This window comes from Arachis ipaensis, chromosome B07 (assembly GCF_000816755.2).
Source record: "Arachis ipaensis cultivar K30076 chromosome B07, Araip1.1, whole genome shotgun sequence".
Taxonomy (NCBI): Eukaryota; Viridiplantae; Streptophyta; class Magnoliopsida; order Fabales; family Fabaceae; genus Arachis; species Arachis ipaensis.
Window position 1 is genome coordinate 7,597,868 of NC_029791.2, and position 9,526 is coordinate 7,607,393.

Below are 9,526 nucleotides of genomic sequence, written 5' to 3' on the forward strand. Positions count from 1 at the left end.
GCTTCTCTGCTTCTCTGTTTAAAAGATATTGGCATTAAGGTAACAATAAATACTAACGAATAATTAATGTGCATATTAAGAATCAAAAAATAAAAACTTTTTGCCAAAATTTTAGATTTTCAATAATGTTGAATGCATTAAAAAACCCCTACTTTTTCTCTTTTTGTTAGGAACTAATTTCTACTAAATCGAAAACTGTTAAAGAATACTTTGTGATATTATTCATCATCGAATCATTGATTCCAATACTAATCTATTAGATTCAAATAATTTTTTATAAAAAAATTAAATTAGGAAAGATTCAAACAAACAAGTAAAAGAAAAATCATAAAATATTTTCTTCATCCTTATTATATTGTAGAAAAATACACCACCACTTTTTGATAATTATATATTTAAAGTTTAGGGTTATGAATTTTGGGTCATTTTACCAAAAAAATTTATCCAATTATATGCATAACAAAATTCACAAAAAATAAAATACTTTCTTTTTTATCAAAAGAAGATTTTTATTTATCTAATAAAAACAATGTCATGTAAGCTAACCCATAAATTAAAGAATTAAGTTGGTGTTTAAGATATTTAAGAGTTTGTTTGAAAAACATTTAATATGAGAAAAAAATTTTATTTTTTTTAAGAAAAAAATAATTTTTATTTAAAACTTAATTCTATGATTTGAAATGATTATGATATATTAATAGAATAGAATTTAAATTTAAAGAGTACGAGAATGAATTTAAAATTAGACCCCTTTTAGTCTGATTTATAAAAATAAAAGAAAATTAAAATTAAAATTTTCAAAAAAATTTAAATCATTCACTTTTACTTGTTCTAAAACAAGAAAAAAAATTATTTCTTGAATAAATTTTAATTTCTAACATTTCAAACAACCTCTAAATGATCATCTCAAGTTAAACAAGTTGCAAAACAAAATTAAGTAAAAGAAGTTGCAAAACGAAACCAGTCATGAGAAAACGATGCATATATATCATGTAGAATACTATTGGTACATAAGTGAAGAAAATTAAGAAGGGCATGATTTCTTTTTTTTATTTACTAAACTTTTATGGTTGAAAAATTTTAAAATAGTAAAACCAAACTGTTTTTTCTCTTCATCAAAATTCTTAAAATACATAGAAAACACCTAAAATAAAAATAAAAAATGAAAATAAAATCCAAGAGCAACCCTAAACAAATGTTGAGTTTTGCCAATATATTTTAACAAAAATGCTTCAGAAATATTAAAAATAATCTAAAACATTTATTTGTATATATTCAAATATACTATTTCACACATTCTTCTAACGAAAAATTCAACTACTAATAAGATAATCAAACATTTCATAACAAAATAGTTAATTCAACTTTAGTATGAAGACTAAATATATATTTCGAGTAAAGTATTGTTTTTGTCCCAACATTTGGGGTAAGTCCTATTTGTGTCTCTAACGTTTAAATCGTCCTATTTGTATCCTTAACGTTTATAAAAGTGATTCAATGTTATCCTACTATCAATTATACTAACAAATCAGATTATATTTTTCAATTATTCTCACTTGGATGTATTCATTCTCAATTAGGTCTCATTTGGATGTGTTCGATTTTAATATTATACCAACTATTTGTGTTTAGATTCAATTATTTTCCTAGAAAAGTGAATTATGTAAATGTTGTAGGAGTTAGTTTCAACATTTGATGAGCTATTTTTTGGAGTAGATCATCGATTCTATCCCAGACCTTTGTGTATTCTAACTTCAAGAAGAGATTTTTAAAACTCAAACTAAAGCGCTCATGATGTGTAATTGATGGCAGAATAACATTGAATCACTTTTACAAATGTTAGGGATACAAATAGGACAATTTAAACGTTAGAGACACAAATAAGATTTACCCCAAATATTAGGGACAAAAACGATACTTTACTCTATATATTTCTGAACGGTGATTTTTTTTTATGTAACATTATTGATATTATAAATTTTAATCAATGTTATTATTAATAATAATAATAATTAATTAATGACTATAAATTATAAAATATGTTGACCTCTTAACCCTACTGTTACTATTATTGTATCAGTACCTTTTAATTATGTGTTGAAATATCTTTAATAAAGATATTTATTCGAACATCACTTTATTAATTCTTCTAGGAGTCTTTTTATTCTTAATAACCAGAGGCGGATAAATACAAGGGGGAAAGTCGGTGATATGCGTGCCCCGGCACATTATTCTAAAACTTCTATTGTATTTTAAATGACGTGAACAAAAATTCATGTTGGTTCTATTTTTTTTTTATCAAAAATAGTTTTTATTAAATAAAAAGGGTTTTGGGTCCACGTTAGACCTCATACAATGGCAAAATTGAGATTTTTTACAAGCAAAATCAGACATACAACTAAAAGATTTCTCGGCTTGGTTGAATCTTCGACAAATTCAAAAGTCATGAAGATTCTTTCATGAATTCGTTGATTTACCGGTAAGCTTTTATATATTATTTTTCACAAGAAAACTCTGATTTTGGTGGGTTGTATTTTCATGTTCCAAACAAATCTCCAAAGTTATTTCTGCTGGCATTATAGAGGCATCAAATCAAATGGAGGGTGATAAAATTAATGAGGTAAGGCATTTCCTAAAGTCATTGAGTAATTTTTTTTTTTTTTGGTTCAGATAATTTTGTTATTTTTTTTTAATTTTGTCTGAAGAATGGTCTGTAAAGTAGACATTAAACTGTTCTATTCTGAGCTGTTAATTTTATTGTCGATTTGCGATTATGAGTTGATTAATTCATATCAGTTTTGAGTTAACATTTATAACTATTTGACTAAATAGGACTGATTTATCTTTGATCTAAATGTCCTCTCATGTTCTCACAGATTGTCTGTCATCCGCCTTCTATCTCACTCCTTTTTTCAAAATCTTTCGACCTTCCAACAAGCTTCGCCAACCCAAAGAGGGGTTAATTCCAGTTCCTGTCTTTAAGAAGTCAGAATACCTGAAAATACTTGTTTTTGTAGACCTGGTGAATTAGCTAGTTAGGTTTCATCTGTAACTTTCTAACCTTGCTTACCTAACATTATTAGGTTGAAAGTTCTAAGATCTTTAAAGTTTAGTTCTCTTTGAGTTTTTGACCTGTATAATACTCTATTTAATTCAGTATATCCTTCTCTCTACTTCTTTTTGTTCCTACCAAAACTGAAATATTATCTAATCTTTTTGTTCTATTTTGTATTTAAATATATATTTTATACTAATAATTAATTTTAATATACACATAGTATAATCATTATTATTTAGTCTAAAAAAAGAACCAAATAATTCTTTTAAAAAATTTGTTACAGTTCTCTCGTTCTTAAAATAGCGTTAGTATTTTATGTATAATTAATTATTGCAATAAGAAATATTTGGTGTTCAATATTCTTTTATATTTATCTCTTGTATTTAAGTCAATGCTAACTAACTCTTTTTCAATTTATATTGGATTAATTGTTTAATATAAATAAATTTTACAACATAAATCTCGTTACACAATTTATTGATAATAATGATAAAATAAAAAATATAACGACCAGAACTAATTACTAACAATTTATGCCAACATTTTTTTATTCTAGATAAATTGTAACAAGTTCAATGCACCAATTGTATCATACTCTTCTTTCCATTCTTCCGGACACATTAAAAATAAGTTAATATATTTCTCATAATTAAAGGTCCATTTGATTTTTAATCCGCACGTGTTAATGAGAATGCTCCTAACCTCCATCACATATTAATACTAAAAAAAATCTAGGGCCAGCAACTTTATTAAATTCTGCCTAGTATATAACTAATAAAAAAAAATGAATAATATTATTGGATGAAATTTCACACCATTAAAAATATTATTGATGACTATTTGATAGCTACAAATCACAAAAGTTATTAGTCCCCTAACATTCTTCATAAATAAATAAATAATAAATTTAATTTTTGGTGACGAACATTAAATTGCAAAAGGCTTACAATCAACCCAACATAAGGCCAATTTCATTGAGGACCAATCTAAAATGCGTGCAGTGACCCCACACCCTTATTCAGTATTCACTCCATAAAGGAAAAAAGGGAGAAGCATCAGAGCCAGAACAAGCTAGGGTGGGTCTGGCCGGCTCCAATAGCTTTGACTGCGACACAACGATCATGGAACGCAATGAAGGAGAAGAGTAAATTGAGTAAATTTGGGTGTGAGGGGATAAATTTAAGCATTTAGGGTCAGGTTAGTATTAATGATTTAAGAAAATTAAGGGTATATTGAGTAATAAAAATTGATATAATTGATTAAAAATTATGTAGAAAAGTTGTAAAATTTTACTTATTAACTCGCCAATGAATTTAAATAATTACTTTGATTTAGATTTTTAAATGATATAATAATATCTCTCCATTTATAAAGTTAAACTCCAATTTTAATTATTCAAATTAAATTCTCCAAATTTCCTTACTTCCTATTATTTGAATTTTTATTTCAATTATGTACAATATTCGAAAAATTGACCAAAAAATCGACCGAAAAATCTTAATAATTAAGCTCATATATTACAAACTAATTTAATTATCTTTTTAACCATATTAGTGATGGAATTTTAGCAACAAAAATTTAAAATTACGTCGTTAATTTTTGAAACAAATCTACCACTATTACGGGCTTTAGTTTCATAACATTAATTTTTTAATTCAATTTGTCAATTATCTAAATATGTCTAAACTTTCCACCATATGGCGCAAGAATACATCAACCAAAATGTTTATTTGTCGCTAAACTTTAATACAAGTTTGTCTACCTATTTTTCCATCATTATTTTGACTAAATTCGTCGCTAATGACGAAAAAATTAGTTGCTAACATCTGTCGATAATCCAAAAAATTCTAGTACTGAAACTAATATGAATGTTGAAAACCAATAAACCATTATCCCTGACTTTTTGTCCCGCGGACATTTTCGTCCCTAACCATTGAAAAATACTTTTAAGTCCCTGACCTTCATAAAACTTGGACGGATCAGTCCCTGACGGAGGCATTTGGACGGATCAGTCCCTGACAGAGGCATTTGGACGGAGGGACTGATCCGTCCAAGTTTTGTGAAGGTCAGGGACTTAAAAGTATTTTTCAATGGTCAGGGACGAAAATGTCCGCGGGACAAAAGGTCAGGGACCTATTTGTCCTTTTCTCTTAAAACTAAGTCAAAGATCCAAAAATAAAAGGTGTTGCCAATTTTTGACATAATATCTTTATATTTAATTCGATAGGGCAAAAAATTACTAGATCAGGATTAATTAAATTTAACATTAGACACTACAAGAAAAATGTTGAGTAACATCGTATTTACCATCGAATTTAACGTCTTAGAGTAGCGGCGAATTTATCATCGGATTTACCAGCAGTAACCACGTCGAATTCGTAAGGTTTTTTAACTGCCGACGGATTCTATTTTCCAACGTTAAATCCATTGGTAATTTTTGGAGGAAAATAAATTAAAGTGGTGCGTCCTTTACCATTAGGTTTACTGTTGAATTAGTCCGATGGTAACTCAATTTAGTGAAACGATGTATTTTAGTGACCCGCAACGTTTTTTCAATGGTAAATTCGACGGTAAAAATGGCATAAATTTAAATCACAAACCCCTTCCCCCTCATTCGAACCCTCATCACCATCACCACCATCCGTCTTTCTCCCTTGCGTTCCAGCTGCCATCACCGTCCTCTGCCGCTGCCGAGACCACCATTGTCGCCACCCCCTCTTCGTCGTCGGCAACCCCCACCGCCAAGCCTCCTTCTTCTCCTTCTTCCCCTCCCTCTCAGTGCCGCCGCATTCCTTTCCTCCTTCTCCTTTCGTTCTTCTCAGCCCATAGCCTACAGCTCGCCCTCTTCTCTCTGAGCTAGAACCAAGTAGAACAAGGCAACCGTAGTCCAGCTCCCTGCTCCGGCGGCTTAGAACCGCCACCTCTAGCGCCGGCAACAACATAGTGTCGTCGCCTTCCTCCATCCTTCTTCGTTGCTTTCTACACCCTGCATTGAATGTTTTTTGTTTGAACTCTATTTTTTTTCAAATCCTGTTAGTTAGTTTTCGTTCATTAGATTGGTTTAATTAGTTTAGTTAGTTTAATTTCCTGTTTTACTGGATTTAGGTAGTTAGGATAGTTTAGTTTAGATTTATAGGTTCTGAATTGTTGTTGAAAGTGTCTGGAACTATTCTGATTTTGTTGATTGAATTAATGAAATTACTGCTGAGTTTATTTGGTTAATTGTTTGATTGTGCTCATTCACTGTGTTTATTGTTGTTTTCTTGTTTTGCTATTTTGAATTAATTAGATTGTTGTCTAATGAATTTATGATCAACGCTGCTGCCTTTTTTTTGGTGTCGTTGATGTTGAATTTTGTGAATTGGTGTTGCATAGATTACTTGTTAATGCTAAATTATGTTGTTTATGACTTTGCATGCTAAATGTTTGTAAATATATCTCAAAAAGCTTTTTATTAAAAATTTTGGTCAATCACTTGAAATCATTTATTGTTCTCCTCTTGTTTTGACTATTTGCATGAATGGAATTTGATTTGTTTTTTCATTGACCGACGTTTTTAAATTTTGAATGTTTGAGATTTTTTACCTAATATTGCAAGTTTGTTGCACTTAACCCTAGGGAATTTGATTTGTTTAATTTTAGTTTAATTTAGTTTAGGTTCGATTAGAATTTCAATTTTAATTTTCATTCAGTTTGAAAGTTAGTTTAGTTTAGTTTTCTAATCTTAGTGGATTTAGGTTGATTAAGTTAGGTTAGATACAATACACATTAAATTTTGAAAGGTTGAAGTGTTTGAAATCGTCTAATTGTGTTAATTGCTGCGTTGATGACTGTTTTGCTGATAAATTGTTGCTAAGATTGTTTAATAATTTGATATTTGCAGACATGTTGACAGGTAAAGGTGCTGAGGATCAAACTGCTGGTCGTGGTCGTAGTCGTGGTTGGGGTAAAGGGAGGGTTTCCTGAGACTTCTAGCTCCTCTTCCTCTACTCCGACCTCCTCGGTGACGCCACATGTTGCGGGTTTAGCAGACCAGCCGTTCATCATGGTCCCTAACTCTAACTACGTGTCTTTGTCTACGGTGACCCCTCCGCCTCCTACCGCTCAGCAGCCCGCATCCACATCGACGTCGCCTCCAGCAATGGATGCCATGGCTCCAGAGTCCATCCATGGTAGTGAGGCAGCAGCTATGCCCCACCACCACCTCCCATCGTACGGTTGAATATTTGGCCTGATGGCGGCACGGGGTAAGTATCAAGTTGAGTCTCATGATTGTTTCTGCCAGTAAATCCGATGGTACTCAACATTTTTTTTTGTAGTGAGATTACACAACAAATTATCATTGTTCATTAAATTCAAATTAACTATATGTAATATCATATTATATTATACTCTTTGATTTCATACCTCAGTTTTTTTATCCTTATAAAAACTATACAACAGAAGCACAAGATAGTTGCGGATTATTAGCAGCCATATTGACAATGGCCATTATCTTTCTAGTTTACAGTGGTCAGGGCTACGGTTTTGGGAAGAACAACTGTATGATTCTAATTTTGCGACAATTTGCACAGAATCCGCCACTAATTTGGCTTTTTAACCAATCAAGGGTTCAACTTCAACTTGCCCTAATACCCTTGTCTGTCTAATTCTATTTTTCACTTTCACTCATTGTATCTACTCACGAGTTCTTTCACCATCGTTCTTGATCATTAACTCTTCAACCTCTGTCCCTAAACATCTGTTGGCATTGCTTCTGCCTTTGCCGATGTTGTGCTCCTCTGTTTCATCTCTTCCTCCGGATCTGTTCATCGTCTCCTTCGTTCTACACGTGTGTTGTTCTAATCTGCTGTAGCTGCACGAGTATCCTACTTATGTCGCCTCCATCTCTGTCGCCGCCAACCTTTCACTGTCACCATCCATCACTGGTTTTGGCGTTTTGCCCCTTCTTCCTACCTTTCTTTATTTGGATCTCTGTTTTATTTTTTTTTCTTTCTTCTTTTTCTTCCTAGGTCTTTGATTCCATTTTTCACATTGCTAGAGTAGCTAATAAAATGAGGTGAATGGCTTGAAATTTATCACTAATTATAACGCGAGTGTGTTTGTTACAAGTTCAATTTCTATTTTAGCTAAATGATTGTTGTGTTGAAATCTACTGGGACATGATTGTGTTAACAGAATATTTTTCTCAACCGATGTTTGATGAAATGCTTCAATCCTAGTATATTTCGTAACGTTCGTGTGCCTCATTTTCTACTTTCAGTCTTAAGATTGTAATGCTTGTAATCTATTTGGTTTGAAGCTAAGGTTTACGAACCTAATAAATATTTTGTTAAGATCTCTTAGAAAAAGGTGAGTATAATCTTGTTGTTCAAAGCTATATATGTCAAAAACTGCTATACTTTATGGTAGAAAATCAAGCATGAATTTCTTTACAGAGACGTGTTTATCTTGCTTCTTTTAATAGCTATTTAAGTTTAATTTGCAACAAATGTATCAAGTCAGAATGTGATTGGAAGTATCTTAAAATAAAAATTTTCATCTATTTTAATTATAATTTCATGTATAAGTATTCTAGATTTCTCATCATGTTTTCTGCAACAAGTGCCTCATGTAATATTCTATCTTTGGAATTCTTGTAGGTTCTAGATCAGATGTATAATGTTGTTGCTGCATATAATGATAAATATTAGTATACTAGTATCCTTGCCTCTCTTGTACTTTACTCATCAAAGAAAGAAGTCATTTTGAATTTATAAAGGTGAGAACTATTTGTGTACACAATTAATGCAATTAACATAATTATGTTTGGTTATCTACCCTGCTTCTATTTGGTTAGTAAATTCAATTCAATGGTTAATTGGCAATTTCTTATCAATTTTTGTTTACATTCTTTGTTTATCTTCAAAACAACTTTTTTGAATGATCAATGAGTATGACGGTAAATGAACTATTAAAGTCTTGAATTTTAGATAAAATGAATCTAGATACTTTTTTTTTTGAAAATTTTTCTTTTGAATTTGTTATGAGGTTAAGTTCTGGAGCAATAAATATTGTTGCTTTTGGTGTTTGCTGCACCATTGTCGTGTAATGGAGGTCTTAGCATTTATACGAAAAGGAAAAAAGCTTCATAAATCTAAGCATCTAAATAGTTTCTTTCGTACCCTGAATCAAACAAATGAAGCTCATAGCATTTTCATCACATCTGATACTCACTTGTTTATCCCTGTCTTTCTACTCTTACCTTTCAAGTCTCATTGTCTCAACTCAATTTTTTCAGCCTTTCATATAATATGAAACATTTTATAGCAGACTTAGGCTTACCACATTTTTCATTTAATTGTTGTGTTGTTTTAAACAAATATGATGGTAATAATATACATTATGTGTTAGGAAATGTTCTCTCGTGCTAGTCTTTCTCTCCATGCATTTATTTTTTTTTTTTGGCAAGTGGATATATAGTTTTCT